Raw genomic sequence first — 18,301 nt, forward strand, 5'->3', positions numbered from 1 at the left:
TCATGAGCATGTGGCATGCCATGTAGGGGGACTGGATCACACTTCTCCCCAAGGGGCCTTCTATCCAAGCTCTCTTAGCAGCTTGCAGTGAACAATGCCACCTGGGTCTGTCCAGTGTTGTACCCCTCTCTGCCATCCCTCACTAGAACCCTGCTCTCCCTTGGTCCCTGAAGACACCAGCCTCTGAGGACAGAGCTAAAAAGTCCAGTTCCCTATTTCCCATGGCAGGAAGAGCAGGGACCTGGGGCTGGGAGCAGCATGGGCAAGAAGGTAGCAGGAGGCCCAGGACTTATGTCAAGGGCCAGGCTTGAATCTCAGCTCCACAACTCGTTAGCCTCTCTGAGCCTCAGTCTCCTGATCTGCAAAATGGGAAGATCTTAGCTGGTATGAAAATTAAAGGGATAACCTATGTAAAGGGCCTGGTGTTCTAGAATGAACTCCACAGATGGTAACTTCTAATACTCTGTAAAAAACCTCATGGAAAATTGGTTGGAAGATGGGGACAGCGGAGTTGATAATAATCTGTGTGGGCTCAGTGCCCTGCAGTTAGTTCTTCAGCCAAAATCCTGGGTGTTTTGGTGGGAAAAGATCATGCTTGCCTACTTGGAAATCCACCCCCAGGACAGGAAAAGAGTTAGTTAATAATGTCAATCATAATCAGAAAGAAGAATGAAAAGGTGAGAGAACACTGAATGTGGGACCAAACAACATGGATTTAAGATCCAGCTCTGTCCCTTGGTAGCTCTATGTATGACTTTGGGCAGAATTTCTCCAAATCTCAGTTTTTCCTCCATTAAATGGGATTATGTCCTGCCTCACTGGAGAATTGTGAGGTTTACATAAGCCTGACTTCAAAAATGCTTTATAAACACTACACATACAAATACTAGCTACATCAGTTATGTGGCCATGAATTAATCCTGGCCTGAGATCCAAGTGTTTAGAATTTCCTGGACAGAATCCCTGACTAACTAGAGAGTTCAACTTCTGAAGGAACTTTTATTTACAAACATGCAAAGAAGGAGCAGGCATCTAAACCTCCAGTTAGGGCCTAATGGACAAGACAGCAGTCAATTATATCCCACAGGTGTCTGCAATGCAAAGATGTCAGAGATGGGTATAAGGGCAAAGAGGGGAGTGTGGAAAACAAACTAGGGAAGTCCTGGCTCAAAGTCTAGAAGTGAGTTTCTTAAAGGAAAAGCTTATGAAAATAACTGCAGGCAGGGAAGAAAGGGAGATTCTTTGTGACTTGCTGTGTGCAGAAGAACACTGTTAGAATTATAGAAGCAAGGACGGTATGAGCTCATAAATTTCCCATTTCAGCTAACCGTTCCAACTAAATGTGACAAAGGCTTTGAAAGTATGAGCAGCTTAGGGTGTTTGAATCATTCAAGTTCCATTTCTAAGCCTCCTCTCTGGAGCCTCTGCAGAGGCGCCCAGGTGCACGGATGGGCACCTGCTGTACCTGCTGTACCTGGGTGCTGTAGCTGGGTGATGACTGGCCAAGGAAGAAAGAGCCCCCGCCTGTCAGCCACTTCTACTTCCTGGTTACAACAATCCCACCCCCACCACGGGCACACAGAGTCCCTATTCCTTCTGCTTCTGATAGCTTTAGACAAAAACTGATGATAGACTACAAGGAAACTTTTTTTTAAACTCAAGTTTTCTTTGTAACTCCCTTTTCCCTCTACATTTCCTTCCCTGATTCTTTATTAAAGCAGAGTAAGTATTCAAGTCAGCAACTTTTTGTAGAGAGAGTAAGGGGCAGGAGGGAGAGAGAGAGAGAGAAAGAGAGAGAGAGAGAGAGAGAGAGAGAGAGAGAGAGAGAGAAAACGAGTGGGAGAGGGGCAGAGAGAGGTAGGGACAAGGGATCTGAAGCAAGTGGGCTCCTTGCTGACAGGAGAGCCCCATGTGGGACTGGAACGCATGAACCGTGAGATCATGACCTGAGCCAAAATCAGATGCTTAACCAACTGAGTCACCCAGGGGCCACAAGTCAATAAATTTTTTAAAGGTCAAGTAAATTATATATATATATATATATATATATATATATATATATATATATACATATATACATATATATATATATATTTTAGAGCAAGGGTCCACAGTCATTTTATGAGGAGCATGCTTTTAGAATTCTACACTTTTCCCCACATCCTAAGTGGTGGGTTTTAACAACTGTGGCCATGAGTGGCTGGGAAAAAGAAGAGAAGAAAGTCCTGAGGGAAGCAGAGGCAGGTGGTACTGGCTTGCCACATTCCCTTCTCTGGGCATCCCAGGAAGCACAGAGAACAGGCTGTGGTGAGGCTAAAAAGAGGAAAAAGGAACTCTTACGGAACACCTGCATGTGCCACACTCTTGTGTTTTTCTCTTTCCTTTCCACCTTCATGATGAGGCTGGAGGTAGATTTAAGTACCTTCTGTCTTGCACAGGAGGAAAACGAGGCTGGGAGAAGCTACGCAACTTGTTAAGATCATGTTACAACGTGGTCACATAATAATAAATAATGAAGCTAGAATTTGAGTCCAGATCTGACTCCAAAATACATTATTTCCCCTGTATTACTGTTGCAGTTATTTCTTGCTGCTTAACTACTCAAAGCTTAGTGACTTAACCACCATTATATCTCAGGCATTTAAGCAGGGCATGGCTGTGTGATTGTTCTGTTCCACATGGCCTTGACGGAGCCACTTGTCAGTGTTCAGCCAAAGAACAGGCTGTTCTAGAGAGTCCGAGACAGTTTCACACACCTGGCACCTTGGTAAGGTGGCTGAAAGACCAGCCGTAACTATGAGGGGTGATCACAGTGCCTATATGTCATGATCTCTTCAACATGATGGACAGAGTCATGGGACTTTTTACATAGCAGCTCAGGACTCCCAGAAAGTATTCTCAGAGTCCCAGGCAGAAGCTGCAGGTTTCAACCCTCAGAAAGTCCTAGGATATCACTTCTGCCACATTCTATTGGTCAAACATTAGACTTCATCTCTCATTGGGAGCAGCAACAAAGAATTTGTAGCCATATTTAACCTACTACAAATATACTGTTGAAAAACCTACCAACGGGGACAAAAACCTATCAAGGATTATATAAATTCACTGAGACACTGAGCTACTTATCTTGGAGGACAGGATTGTCGGTGAAGTGGAATTCTTCTTCCATTTTGTAGATATGCCTGTGTCTGATTACTGCTTCAGAACGATGTATCAACCATTAGCAGAAAATGTTTAAAGGCAACACCTTATATTTTAATACTAGCTGATGAATAATTTCTGTATCAAAAAAGAAATGCAGGTGTAACCGAAGTGAATGGATTGGCAAATGCCAGGAGTATGTTGAAAACAATGAATGCAGTAGGTACAGTGTGGCTTGCCTGCTTCATTCAGCCTGGAATCCCTTGGTGAGGAGGGAATGTGGGAAATGGTCAGTTTCTGCTGGGCCCTCCCTTATGCCCAGTCTACCTGCTTCTGGCTCCTCCATGGTAAAGGGAGCACAGGTGGCAAGAGGTGTGGCTTAAGGACTAGGAAAAATTATACTAAACCTGCCCAGAAGCCATTCTGCAAAGGTGCCCGCTGAGCATAGCAGTTCACCATGTCAGCTCCCATAGAGCACTTTTGTAGTTTTCTTGGGGACTCCCCTGCTGGGAATTTTCTTCGTTTGGGGTCGCCTGAAAGCAAAGCCTGAGACAAGGATTGGCGCCTAGATAGTTCATTTGGATGGTGATCCCAGGACTCAGAGTGAGGGAGTGAGAAGGATGAAAAGCCATAAAAAAGTGAATTATTGAAGCCACCGCTGTGGGCAGCGGGGGTTCTGTCCTACCAAGATCTGAAAAGTGTACAAAATACCTCCTGGAACTGTCTGTCTAAAAGACAAGAGGCTGGGGCACTTGCTCACCAGCACCTCCTCTATCATTTGAGGGTTGCTCCAGAGGCTGAAATAACTACCCCTCACCCCTTCAGCTATTTCTCAGAGGCTTTGGGGAAATCTCTGAGATAGAACAAACACCTGTGCCTTCCCTTAGTGCTGGACACAAGTTAGCAGGAGTCTGAGGTTGCAGGGAAAGGCCCTCCGTAGCTGCAGTTGAAATCAGAGCTGAGCAGTAAAAGCCTCACAAGTGGGGCCTCCTGAACCCCAAACCGCTGCTCATCCATCAGCCCATCCAAAAGACTCTCCGGTGGGACTCTCTACCTGTGGTAGGCTGAATAATGGTCCCCCAGTGTTACCCATGTCCTAATCTCTGGAACCTGTAAACGTTACCTTTTATGTCAAAAACAGCACAAAACTTTGCAGAAGTGGTCACATTATAGATTGTTGAGATGGGGAGACTATCTTTGATTATCCAGGTGGACCTCAAAATGCAATCACAAGTATCCTTATAAGAGAGAGGCAGAGGGAGATTTGACACAGAAGAGGAGGAGCCAATGTGACCACAGAGGCAGATATTGGAGTTATATGGCCACAAGCCAAGGAATGAAACAGCCACCAGAAGCTGGAAGAGGCAAGGCATGGATTCTCCCCTAGAGCATATGGAGAGATGTGGTCTGGCCAACACCCTACACTAACTTCAGACTTCAGACCTCCAGAACTGTGAGGGAATAAATACCTGTCATTTTAAGCCACCAATCTTGTGGTGATTTTTTAAAAAAATACTTTTTAACGTTTATTTATTTTTGAGAGAGCACAGGAGGGCAGAGGAGGGGAAGAGAGAGAGACAGAGACAGGCTCCAGGATTCAGGAAGCAGGATCCAGTCTCCAAGCTGTCAGCACAGGGCCCAATGCAGGGCTTGAACTCACAAACCATGAGATCATGACCTGAGCCGAAGTCAGATGCTTAACCGACTGAGCCACTCAGGTGCCCCTCTTGCGGTGATTTTTTTTTTTTTTTTTTTTTTTTTACAGTGGTCCTAGGAGATGAATGCAGTATCCTCTCTCCAGGTGGCTCTAAGCTGGCTCCTTTCCTTGTGTGCTTCATTTGGTCCCTGAGGAGTACACATTCTTGCCCCTGCTCTCAGTGGAAATGCAGACAGCTCTGAGGACAGCCCATTATCAGAGGATACTTAAAAGCAGTCTCATGGTATTTGATACTAGCTTATGAATAGTTTCTGTCTCAAAAAGAAATGCAGGTGCCAGCGAAGTAAATAGATTGACCAATGTAAGGAGTATGTTGAAAGAACTGAATGCACTAAGTAGGCTGTGACCTACTTAGCGAGTGAGGAGTAAGGAGGAAAGGAATTCTCCTCTTGCTCTGTTGGTCTCATTCTCTCTCTCCCCTCAGACAGGTAGCCATGGCCTCTCCTCAGTAGGCATGTGTTACCCTTCAATCCACCATATCCCCTACACTCCAGGGGCCACAGATCAAGTTCTCCAAGTAGTTTCCCTAGAGCCCCTCTCTTTTTGTTAAAGAGGAGAGCTCCCTCTTTCCCTTCCCCTTGGGAAATACAACAGCAATCATAAAACTCCTTGCAAGAAAAACTCCTTGCCTCCACTGTCCTCCTTCAGGCCTCAAATACCCCAGCCCTCACTCTCCACCACGGTGCAAATCCATCTAGGACAGGCAGCCCCCCGGTTTAGAAAATTAACTCCTTTCAACAACTCTCAGCCTGTGGGCCTCAGCACAAATATAGGCACCTATCTTATCACCTAGAAATCCCTATGTGACAATTTCATTACTGGGAAGTATGCTCAGAGCTGGGACAAGTGAACAGCTTGCTCCAGCCAGGAACTAATGCCATGACCCCCATTAAGTCATGTCTAACTGTGCCAGGAACTAATGCTGTGACTGCCATCAAGACACATCCCCACTCAGGCTTTGCTAGTTTCTTTCTCAGGAAATTAAAAGGTTAGAGGAGTCTCCAATTCCAAAGCCACAGCACTATCAGTGATGTGCACATGTACAACTTCAGAGCTAAGATGGACCCCCTACCTATGACAGATTAGACAGAAAAGACTCCTTCAGTTTGTAATAGGTTCATAAAAATAGTCTTTGCCAACTCTATACCTCAGCCACAAAAAAAAAAAAAAAAAAAAAAAACCTGAGGCATCAGAAAGGGAATTTAACTTTTTAAAATAAAAGTTATCATTACAAAAGAAAGGAAGGAAGGAAGGAAGGAAGGAAGGAAGGAAGGAAGGAAGGAAGGAAGGAAGGAAGAGAAAGACAGAAAGAAAGAAAGAAAGAAAGAAAGAAAGAAAGAAAGAAAGAAAGAAAGAAAGAAAGAAAGAAAGAAAGAAAAAGAAAATGTAGGATGAGTGGAGACATCAATCTTGGATTTCACATGAAATTTTGCTCCATATGGGGCTATAGGTTTTCCCACCATTTCTGTCTTCCCTTCATTCCTTACTCTGCCAGAATGAATTCTTTCCCCATGGAGTATTTTGCCTGAATATGATTAATATTAAAAAAAACTATTCACCACATGAAAAACTGTATCCTTTTCATAAGAAAAGGTACCAACCCATAGCAACAATAAATGTGTCATAATAAGAATAGCTTGTTATTAACAAGAAAAAAGTAAAAACTAAAAATAGTGATTCCACTAGAACTAACTTGAGGAAAAAGTCATGTGCTAAATACGCCATTTCCAGAGGCACAATATACCTGAAGTGTTTATAGTTCCCCAAATTCCTGTGCTCCAAAAGCATTTCTTCAGGGCTTTCTTCAGGGAAAACCCAAGCTAAATAATCTGTTGAAAAAGGAATTGTCACATCTTCCAGATAAGAATATTCTGGCTCGGAGAACAGATCAGCAGCTTGCCCAGGGTCACACTGCTGGTTAGGGGCAAATTCACAGCCAACCCCAAAGCCAGTGTTCTTTCTTCCATTTTATTCCTCCCATCATCCTACTTTATTATCTTATTGTCAAATATAGCTTTTAATATGACATCTATTATTTTTCACTTTTGCTATTAAAAATATTAAAGTAGACTTAAGTTAAAATTTACATAAGCTTCTTTTAAAAAATCCTTTAATCATGTTTTAAAAGCATCACAGTGCAAACCTTGCCAACATACACAAATCCAAAAGGCTATCATTAATCTTGCCATGTGACTCATGGACAACTCAAAATGGAATGTGAAATACTGATTGTGATCAATCAATTCTATTGACCAATACTATTGATTATTCTCTGAACTACACTGACTTTCCACACTATCTGATTTTCTCTCCCATTCCCCCCCCCCCCGCCCCACTATGTAAGGTTTCTCCCTTTTCCAGATGGACAGTATCTGTCGCAGATACCATCAGTGCCCCATCTGGGTCCCCTCAGCCCAGTTCTGAGATCACCCACATCTTTCATGTACAGTCCCTGCCATCTATGGTTTCCTATCTCCAGCACCTGCATTCCTCTGTCTGAGTAGGCTCCCTGACTGCAGGAGGATTCTTGACCACACACAAGACAGGCCAGAAGTGCCAGGGAGCTATACCTCCCAGGAGCATCCCTCAACCGAGGAACAGGAATTCCCCAGTTTCTTTGCCCCTAGTAAGCTGATTTAGAGTCTCTCACAAGGTGTCCAGCAGGCTTGAACCCCAGCTGTCCACTGTAGTAACCTACTCATTTTTTATTGGCTTTCTCCCTTCCATTCTTCTACTCCCTCACCTTCCCACTCCCTTTCCAAATAAACTACTTGCCCTCAAATATTTGTCTCTGAGTGTGTTTTTTTGGGGAACTTAAACAAAGAAAGAATCTAAGGAAAGATCATGTTAAAAATACCAGAAGACAGAAATAATAACCAAGTTGGGAATAAAATCAGCATCTATTTATATACCCACTAGATTATACGCTCTGTGGGAGCAGGGACTGTTTATGATTTGTTCACCATTGTATCTTCAGCACCTAGCACCAGACCTGTATATAATTGGTCTCAAATACTTTTTAAATGAGTGAACGAATGAATTCATTAATGAACAAATGGGTGAGAATTCTTAGCTCTCTCCTAAAGTTCTTCAGACTTTAAGATAAGTTATCTAATTAGTGCCAAAGAAAGGACTGAGATTATAAAAGAGGAATCTAAACTAATGTAATAATTGAACAATCATCTGTAAGATTTTAATGAATGGAAACATACATCTTGCACTTCAATAAGATGTCAAAATATAGAGAGGTTAATTTTCCCTAAATAATCCTTAAATTATATAAATACCATCAGAATGCTTTTAACCTATATAAGTTACTTCTAAAGTTTATAAGGAAAAATAAACATAGATGCATAGTAAGGACAGTTACAGAAAAGGGGAGAGAATGAGGGAGAAATAGCTACATTAGCCAATAAAATATAAAGGTATGACAATTAAGCCATTTGAATAAGATAGAACAGAATAGAGCATCCACAAATGACTCAGATACATAAAGTGACAATTCAAATCAGTGAAATCCATTCAAATGATAGGTTATTAAGAATTGCATGCAATGTAAAGTAGCCTGTAGAGTGCAAGGGACTCAAATCCCTACCTCACAATTTACATGAAAATGAATTCTAAACACGCAGCTGTTTAAATGTAATAAACATGCAAAAGTATTAGAAGAAAACGTGTGTTTGCTTGCTGTCACCATCTAGGATGCAAAGCTATTTTTTGACATGGTTGGATAAGTACTCACAAACAGCTCCTCTATGCTATGCTGAGACTCTTGATTTTGGCTCAGGTCATGATCTCACGGTTCATGGGATTGAGCTCCTCGTCAGGCTCTGCACTGACAGTGTGTAAACTGCTTGGGATTTTCTCTCTCTCTCTCTTTTTCTCTCTCCCCTTCTGCCCCTCCTCCACTCACTCACTGTCTTTCTCTCTCTCTCAAAATAAAAAGAAAATGTTTTTAAAAATGTGGTATATCCATACAATGGAATATTATGCAACAATAAAAGAAATGAAGTACAGATACTTACAACAACATGGATGGATGAACATTAAAAGCTGTATGGTGAGTGAAAGAAGCCAGTCACAAATGGTCACATGTTGTGTGATTCCACTTACATGAAATATCCAGAACAGGCAAATACACAGAGACAGAAAGTAGATTAGTTATTACAGGGCCTGGGGGAGATTAGAGAGTGACTAGTAATGGGTGCAGTGCTTCTTTTGGAGGTGACAAAAATGTTCTAACATTAGATACTGATAATGATTGCACAACTCTGTGAAAATACTAAAAACCATTGAATCATTCACTTTAAAAGTTTGTGGCAAATAAAGCTGTTATTAAAAAGTAAATAAATGGACATAGATATAATAAAATCTTTTTTTAATATATCTTTTTTTAAGTTTATTTATTTTGAGAGAGAGAGAGAGCACAAGAGGGGCAGACAGAGGGGGAGAGAGAGAATTCCAAGCAAGCTCCACTCTGTCAGTGTAGAGCCTGATGAGGGGCTTAAACTCATGAACCGTGGGATCATGACCTGAGCCGAGGTCAAGAGTTGGACACTCAACTGACTGAGCCACTCAGGCATATGATGAAATATTAACAGTTATTAAGGTAGGATTTGGAGAATATAAATGTTATTTTATTCTTCAAATTTTAACTTATAAATATTTCTAAGTTAAAAGAAATTGGGACAATTGTCTGGGACAATTGATGGTTTAGGGGAAAAATCAGGTTATTCCCTCACTCCCTCCAGCATAGACAGTTGGTGCTCATCAATAAATATTCCACATACTCTCCTCCTACATTTCCCAGCTGTCATTGTGGCTATGCTGGGCCCATGTGACTAGTTCTAGCCAATGAATTGTGAGTGGATGTAATATTTGTCACTTCTAGGCTGAGGCAATCAAAAGTGAGTGTGCTTCTTCCATCCCTCCTTTCCCTGCCAAGAATACCTTACAAACCACAGGATAAGAACGTCATAGCACAAGATGGAGGGAACACGAATCTGAGTCACTAGATAGAAAACTTCTCTCCCCATCCTATAGAGTTCTCCTGTAGGAGAAATTAATTTTTGTTGTGGAAGCTACTGGTACTTCAGAGTTTATCTGTAACTGCTTCCTAGTCTAGACTAAGTCTAACTAAAATAAATAACAGATAGATTAAACCAGTTTGTACAGAACCATTAAGAAATAGCCAAGAAAAAATAAAAACAAACTCAAAAAAATGTTTAACATCCCAGCATGAAGAAATACTTTTTTTTTATGAAGAACTAATTTTTAAGCACCAAAGCAATGAAAGTTATCACAAAGGAAAATTTGTAAAGATAGAAATAAAACAAAATGTTGGCATGTTAACAAAGCCACCACATACAAAATGACAGAAGTGTGGGAAAATGTCTGGGATAAATGTGCCAGAGAGTTAAGGTCCTTAATATTTAAAATAAACTATGAAATAGAAGAAGAAAAGGACATGAAAATACAAATAATTTAAAACATAATCAACATTGACATGTGCTATATTTGCAGGCACTATGCATTATATTATTCTTCCTCACAGTAATTCTATAAAGGGGGTATTCATATCATTTCCATTTTAAAAAGACATAACAGGTTTGGTGAAGCATTTTACAAGGCTCAAAACTCACATAGCTAGTAGGTGTATCTGAACTTGAATCTTAATGAATGCCAGAACTAGCCGCTACCCTTTCACAGGAAAACACATGTACTCATACTTAATAATCAAATTAACATCATGGAAAACAATGATATATTATGATGCAATTATCAAATTGACAAAGATCTATTAAGTAATTACAACTGAAATAGTGAGGGTGTGGTTAAGACATTCATTCACTCACTCCTCATTCATCTACAATTTTTAAACATTCAATAATTGTTGAACATCCACTAGGAGCCAGGTACTTTCTAGGTGCCTAGAATATAATAAGGGCAAAGTGGACCAAAATCTTTGCCTTGCTGGAGCTGCCCTCTATTCAGCTAAGAGAAGATATATATTTGTACAACTTTTCTAGGATACAGCTTAACAGTAATTATCAAGAACTCTTGGGGCCCCTGGGTGGCTCAGTCGGTTAAGTGGCTGACTTCGACTCAGGTCATGATCTCGGAGTTCGTGAGTTCGAGCCCCACATCGGGCTCTGTGCCAACAGCTCAGAGCCTGGAGCCTGCTTCGGATCTGTGTCTCCCTCTCTCTCTTTCCCTCCCCTGCTCATGCTCTGTCTCTCTCTCTCTCTCAAAAACAAATAAACATTAAGAAAAGAAAAAGAACTCTAAATATGTTCATGCATGTTAATCTAGTAATTCCACTTAGTAATTTGTGCCATTCATCATGTATATATAGTTCTCTATAACAGAAAAAAGGTTGGAAAAGATATAATACTACAAATCAGAAATCTTTTACTAATGTGTGATACACTCACATGATTAAATGTTACATTGTCTTTAAAAAGGTTTTTTTTTAAGTGTATTTATTTCGAGAGAGACAGAGACAAAGAGTAAGTTTGTCTTACTTAGAGCCTACGGGGGGGGGGGGCAGAGAGAGAGGGAAAGAGACAATCTCAAGCAGGTGCCACGCTAAACATGAAGCCCAATATGAGGCTCGTTCTCACGACTGTGAGATCACGACCAGATTACAACCTAAGCCGATATCAAGAGTTGGATGCTCAACCAACTGAGCCACCCAGGTGTCCCCCAAATTATGTTTTTTAAAGAACGACAGGAAAATGCCCATTATATGTGAAAAGGGCAGAATGGCAAATGATACACTATATGATTTGATTTTTATTATCTAGTTAGTAAAATACTGGACAGATATGAACTAAAATTTTAATGGTGATTAATAGGATTTCAAGGCTTTAAGAATTATCATTTCCCCAAATTTCCACAATAAACATGTATAACATTTATAATGATGGTATGGGGTAATTAGGAAAAATGTTTTCTAAAAAGTCTTGGTCATCTTTGAAGGGCCAGGTCAAATGGGAAGGAAGAACCCTGCCAGTGCAGTATTTATTTCTTACTGGGTACATTCTTCCTAGACAATTGCATCCAGCATTCTCCATCCTCTCTGCAGCCTCCAAGCCAATCAGTCAGTCATGGATTCCTATTGACTACCACCTCTTAGATTTCTCATCCTTCTATTTCAGTCTATACTCACCCTCATCACTGTCCATCAATCTGTCCGGGATGCCTCCCACATCTCATCTGGACTCTCAGATCTCAGGATCTAAATATTCTATCTCCCCTATGGCATTCCTCACACTGTATCCAGAGTGATGTTTAAAAAAAAGAAATTATGTATCACTCCCTCAATTAAACTCTTCAATGACTCTACATTGCCTTCAGGATGAAGGTCAAACTCCCTATTATTAGTTTGGGTTCCCCTGAAGCAAACCTGGAGACAAGAGCTTGGTATGTATAATCACTTTGTCTGGGCCATAGAAAGCATTCTGAGTTATTTATTACTACCTCATTAATTCTAAAATCATATTTTTCCAAAATTTAACACCTCCAAAACTAGGATACAACTCACAATGAACAGTATTTAGAATTGAAAAAAAAAAAAAAACCCTCCTGTATTGTTTTTGTTCTGCTCTACTTGACTGAGGCCCCTAAATAACCGCGGCCCTTTCATTACACCCCAGTACCTGGCATAATGTCTGGGACCTAGAAGTCACAAATGAATTGGTGGAATAAATGAGATAACAAAATCTTCCCTGGTACCATTCCTACTGCCCACCCCATAAGACTGCACATCATCTCTTTCCTCTGAATTCCCAAGGCACCTTGGCCGCACCTCTTTTCTGAGTCTATCTCAAACTATAGTGGAGTGTCTGTTACCCTATACCACCAAAATGAAGGCAAGGCCCCCATCTTACTTATCTGGGGATCACTACACACTGTTATGTACAGTGCTTTCACATAAGCGTCTCAATCAAAGTACTTTTGTTTGAAAAAAAAAAAAAAAAGTACAATATCAGCTTCACTGTGGTCTCCAGTCAGCCCAGCTGTTGAACTCGGTGAGGGCAGAGATTAGGTTCCTTCTCATCTCAATAAGCACTAAATGATGAACTTGTCCACACCAACCTTTCTTCCTCTCCAACCCAGTCTGACACACCCTCCCTCTCCAACACAAGTTCATCACGAAGCACACACAGACTCATATGTTTTTATAACCAATATAGCAGCAGAAGCCCTTCAAGTTTCCCAGCTATAACAGAAGGGAGGTTAAAATAGGGTCTGTGATTCACATAGGAGTTTTCTCTCTGCAGGAAAGCTGTTGCTCTAGAGCAGGTTATAAAGCTTTAAAACACACACCACCACCACCACACCACCACCACCACCACCACCACCACCAAATTAAACCAGACTCTTGGGGAGAGGGAGCCAGGCCAGCCAGCCAGTACTTTTCAATTCTGAATGTGCAGTCCCCTGTAATCTGCAACACAGAATCCTGCTTTATACAAATTCAGCATAAGGGGTGACTCCCAAGTTTTGCAAAGAACTCAATAATGGAAAACCCTGAAATGGAGCACTGTGTGAGACCTTGAGAATGTTCATTTGCCATACTTCACAACTCTACCTCTAGCACAGGGGAGGTGTGGCAGCTGGGCCTCAGTGCTGCTGGGGTTGCATGAATGACATCAAGCCTGCCACAGGTCCGTAGATAAGACTCTGGAACACCTACCTTCCAGACCAGACTCTCTAGGACCAGCTAGTGACCTCAGACAAATCTGTCCCTCTGTGGAAGTCAGTTTCCTCAACTGCAAAACAAGACTTCTCTGATGTCTTATAGCTCAAAAATTTTATAATTCTAATCTAGCCTCTTAGACAAGAAAAGTCTATAATAGAAAAATGTTTAAAAATCCTTTCATGTGGGCAAGAATAGAATTATTTCTTAGACTGTGAGGTTTAATTAATTCTTAGTTTTTGTTTTAAATTTTTTGACACCCAATTAACTTCATCCAGCATTGGTGCCTGTTTTGATAAACATTTTTTTTTTTTGTATTGTGTGCTTGTGTGTGTGAAATGAGTTATCCTAACTTGTATTTCATTAATCAGAAAATAATGTCTAGGTAAAGTGCCTCTAAAAAAGAAACATTCAATCTTCATCTAGTAGGGCCATTAGAACAAATCTCATTTAACTCAGATCTATTTGAATTTTGCCACAGTGGCTAAACAGCTATCTGAGGTTCTGCAATTTATTCTTTTTTAAAAAGGGATAGTGACTTTAAGCAGTATCTGTTTATTAATCAATCTTCTTGTGTGAGCAAGAGGGAATTTTATGTAGGATAAATGGTAAGTTAGCATCACTAAAGAAGTCAATAATTTATTCTTGAAAGCATCTCTAAAACTCATTCTGCCTAGAATAATAATAGCTAACATATGATTATGGGCCAAGCACTGTTCTAACCGAATATATTATTAACTCATTTGATCTTCAGATCTACCTTCCCGGGAGGATAGTGTATCATCTTCCTTCTTTTACAGAAGAGGAAACTGGGTCAGGTAACTTGTCCAAGGCCACACATTCAGGACAACCAGGTCAGAGTCCATGCTCTTAACCAATGCACTGGACTGCCTTGAGAAAGTTCATAAACAATTTTTCAGGTGAGTAGAATCTGACAATTGTATGTAGGCTTTACCACAACTATTCAATTTAAGAAGCCTATACAATGCCTAGCATTATCTAGCCTAATGTTCCCTCAAACAGGTTCAAGTTTTTGTAAGGTATTCCTTGATAAAAAGGATTATTGGGTTATTAAGTCTGGAACTGACATCACTTCATTAGGCCATGCTGGTATCTAATGGCAGCTGGACATCTTGCCTGGACTTGAGACCTCCCATTCCAGTGTGATGCCCAGTCAGCACTGCTGCAGGCCCTGCTTTTACCTCCCAACATGGTTCTAGTCTTATTCTCTAGGATCAAGCCCTTCTGTTTACCAGTCCCAGCAATTGTGTTCCTGTCCTGTTATCCATATCTAAGTGCTTTGTCTGATACCCAAATTCCATCAGAATAAGAATCTATCCTTGAAGTTCAAGCAAGTGGCTGATGCTTGGGATTTGCTGCTGAATGGGCCCAATGCAACTGCTCATCTTTCCAGTCTCCTACTGTTTGCTGTGCTCACAGAATCCACACCCCCTCCCCCATTATTTGCCTGATGGTGACTCCATCTGGGAGTTCCCTGAGATTGATGAAACCCTGGTTACAGCAGTGCCAGTGCTTCCAAGAGCTGAATATTTAGCTGAAGAGGCAGAACTCATGGACAGGAAATAACATACAAAGTGCTAAAGGAGAGAGAACTAACAAAAGTTCAAGATAATCTGGGATAAGGAGACAAGGTGAACTTGAGCTGGATTTAAAGGATGGCTGAGCTTAGAGCAGAAGGGGCCCAGAAGAGGCTGGAAGCAGACAGCTGTGCAGGGACAGATTCAAGCATAGGGCTAGCATGTGTTGAAGACAGTGACAGAATTGCCTGCCTGGTTCTACACTAGTTGGGGTGGGAGAGGAGACATGGAGGGAAAGAGTGGTAGTTCTTGCAAGGCTTTGACGCCCCCAGAGAAGGCAGAATAAAATTGTTAATTGCACTAGGTTTGCCACATACAAGACTAAAGTCACATATTGGCTCTGCCACTTATGTGACCTTGAAGAACCTCCCTAAGACCGTTTCCTCATCTGAAAAATAGGGACAATAGTACTAGTATCTACCTCATAAGAAGTGGAGTATGAAATAATTGAGAATGCACATCAAAGCCTTAGCACACTGCCTGGTAAGAATGCAATACAACTGAACTTTTTAAAAAAGGGCTTTATCAACCTATGACACTGTGGTACAGGTTAAACAAAGCTACCTGAGAAGTTTGGCTGGCTTCTCAAGAAATGATGCAGACATTCTGACTTAGAGATTGCAAAGTACTTTCATATCTATTTCTTCACTTGGTCCTCCAGAGTGCTGCCACTTGAAGCCTGAGCTTTTTTTTTCTTTTTTTCTAATTTATTTATTTTATTTTATTTTTTATTTTAGAGAAAGAGAGTGTGCACAAGCAGGGAAGAGGGGTAAAAGGAGAGAGGGAATCTCAAGCAGACTCCATGGTTCAGCATGGAGCCCAACGCAGGGCTCAATCCCACAACCCTGGGATCCTGACCTGAGCTGAAATCAAGAGTGGGACGTCCAACTGACTAAGCCACTCAGGCGGCCCCTGGGCATTTCCTCTTCTTCTTCTTCTTTTTTTTTTTTTTTTTTTTTTAATTTTTTAAAAATGTTTATTTACTGTTGAGAGATAGAGACAGAGACAGGGAGTGAGTGGGGGAGACACAGAATCCAAATCAGGGTTCAGGCTCCAAGCTGTCAGCATAGAGCCTGACATGGGGCTCCAACTCACAAACTGCGAGATCAGGACCTGAGTCGAAGTAAGACACTTAGCCGACTGAGCCACCAAAGCACCCAGGGCATTTCCTCTTCTAATGTAACTTGTCACCAGGCTAAGTAACTAGGAACTTTCTACAAGATTCAGGAACACTTCCTAAATGGTAAATGGTTGGTGACTGTAAAAAAAATGGCATGTTCCATGGAAAATATAGAGGGCAGTCCATGCTGAATACATAAGAGTCTGGAGCCCTCCTTTTTGGCCCAGAGAGTTACAGCAATGATGCATTCTGGATCACTTGTAAGACTAGGAGCCCCAAGGCAAATCACACTATGCCCACCTTCCCAAACCTCATTCTCAAATGAAATCCAAGATAACTTTGAAGGGAAAAGAAGCCCCCAAACATCAACATGGTGTCTAACAAATAGCAAAAGGAAAAAAAGAAAGAGACAAACCAAGAAACAGACTCTGAACTATAGAGAACAAACTGATGGTTACCAGAAGGGAGATGGGTGGGGGATGGAGGAAATAGGTGATGGGGATTAGGAAGTGCACTTGTGATGAGCACTGGGTGTTGTGTTGAATTGCTGAATCACTGTATTGTACACCTGAAACAAATACTTCACTGTATGTTAACTAACTAGAATAAAAACTTTAAAAAACAGATAAATCAATATTATAAAGGATTAAAAAAAAGAAACTGTGAAGATGAGAGAGCAATCCTGTCCACTTATCTTGGGACACAGCTCCTACATTGGGCTGAATGCTCCTGAGATCATCTGCCCAATGGCTTACTGCCATCTTCCCACCATGACATGAAGGGGTGTCCCTTGGTCCCCTTGGTGACAGAAGCTCCCTATGGCCATTGTTTCCAACAACGGGAAGAAGAGGGAAATGTTTTGTTTGAAAAAGCCCTGCAGGAATTCGGAAGGCAGGTCTGTGGCCTCCTTTGGGACTCACTCAGTACCAAACCTGTAATTTCACAGATGAAAATCCCAAGGTCAGAGAGACAGAGTTTGCCCAAGTATTAGGAACCAGCTGGGCCAGGACTAGACCCAGACCACTGGACTCTCAGTCCCTGCCCTTCACATCTTTTTTGGCAAGGGCTGGCGAGTCCTCCTTTGGAGTTCTCCTCCCCGTCTCCCATTCCCAATGGAAGCATGGACTCCTAACATGCAGAGACGTGGAGCTGCTGCCAGTTGTTCTGGCAGCAGGGCTGCCTCTGACAGAGCTAGCAATGGCATGCTGAGCACATGCAGGAGATTCTTCTACAAGGAGTCTGGACAGTGTCTGGACTACACGTGCCACTTTGAAAGTGCAATTTACCTTCGCCTGGTTTTAGCAATGGCTAGCAAGACAAGTTCAATTCTGGCTTTAAAAAAAGGCTTTTTTAACTACTTCCACAGCATTGTGATCATCTGACAGCCTGGTAATGAGTGTACAATGTTAACACTCCACACTGGTAACAAGTTGTCAGCAACTCAACAGTTAAGGCAGAAGGGAAGGCAGTGAGGAAGCCACATGGACTTGGTTAGCTCACTGAATCCTCAAGGTCAAAATCTCAAATTCTCTGGTTTCATTTTGGATTAGCCCCAGTTGGGCTTCTAGAAAATTGAGCCTAGTATTCCTAGGAAATGAAATTTGAGGCCTGCTAAATGTACCCTAGTTCTATTTCGAGATACTATGGGCTCAAACCTCATGGTAAGAATATCCCAGATCCAGGTTTCCCTGAGAATAAAGGTAATATTGGTAGCTTATGCTGACTTTACATAATTTGAAATAAGCAGGCTTTGTTCTATACTTAAAGTAACACCTTGGCATACCCTGGGCACCCAACTTTTCTCAGACAGTATTATTAGTTATCTATTGCTGTATTAAAAAATTACTCCAGGAGTGCCTGGGTGGCTCAGTCAGTTAAGTGTCTGACTCTTGATATCGGCTCAGGTCATGATCTCACAGTTTCGTGGGTTCAAGCCCCAGGTCAGGCTCTGTGCACTAACCTTGCAGAGACTGCTTGGGATTCTGTCTCCCTCTCTTTCCGCCCCTCTCCTGCTCACGCTT

The sequence above is a fragment of the Neofelis nebulosa genome, chromosome 9 (genome assembly GCF_028018385.1).
Source record: "Neofelis nebulosa isolate mNeoNeb1 chromosome 9, mNeoNeb1.pri, whole genome shotgun sequence".
Taxonomy (NCBI): Eukaryota; Metazoa; Chordata; class Mammalia; order Carnivora; family Felidae; genus Neofelis; species Neofelis nebulosa.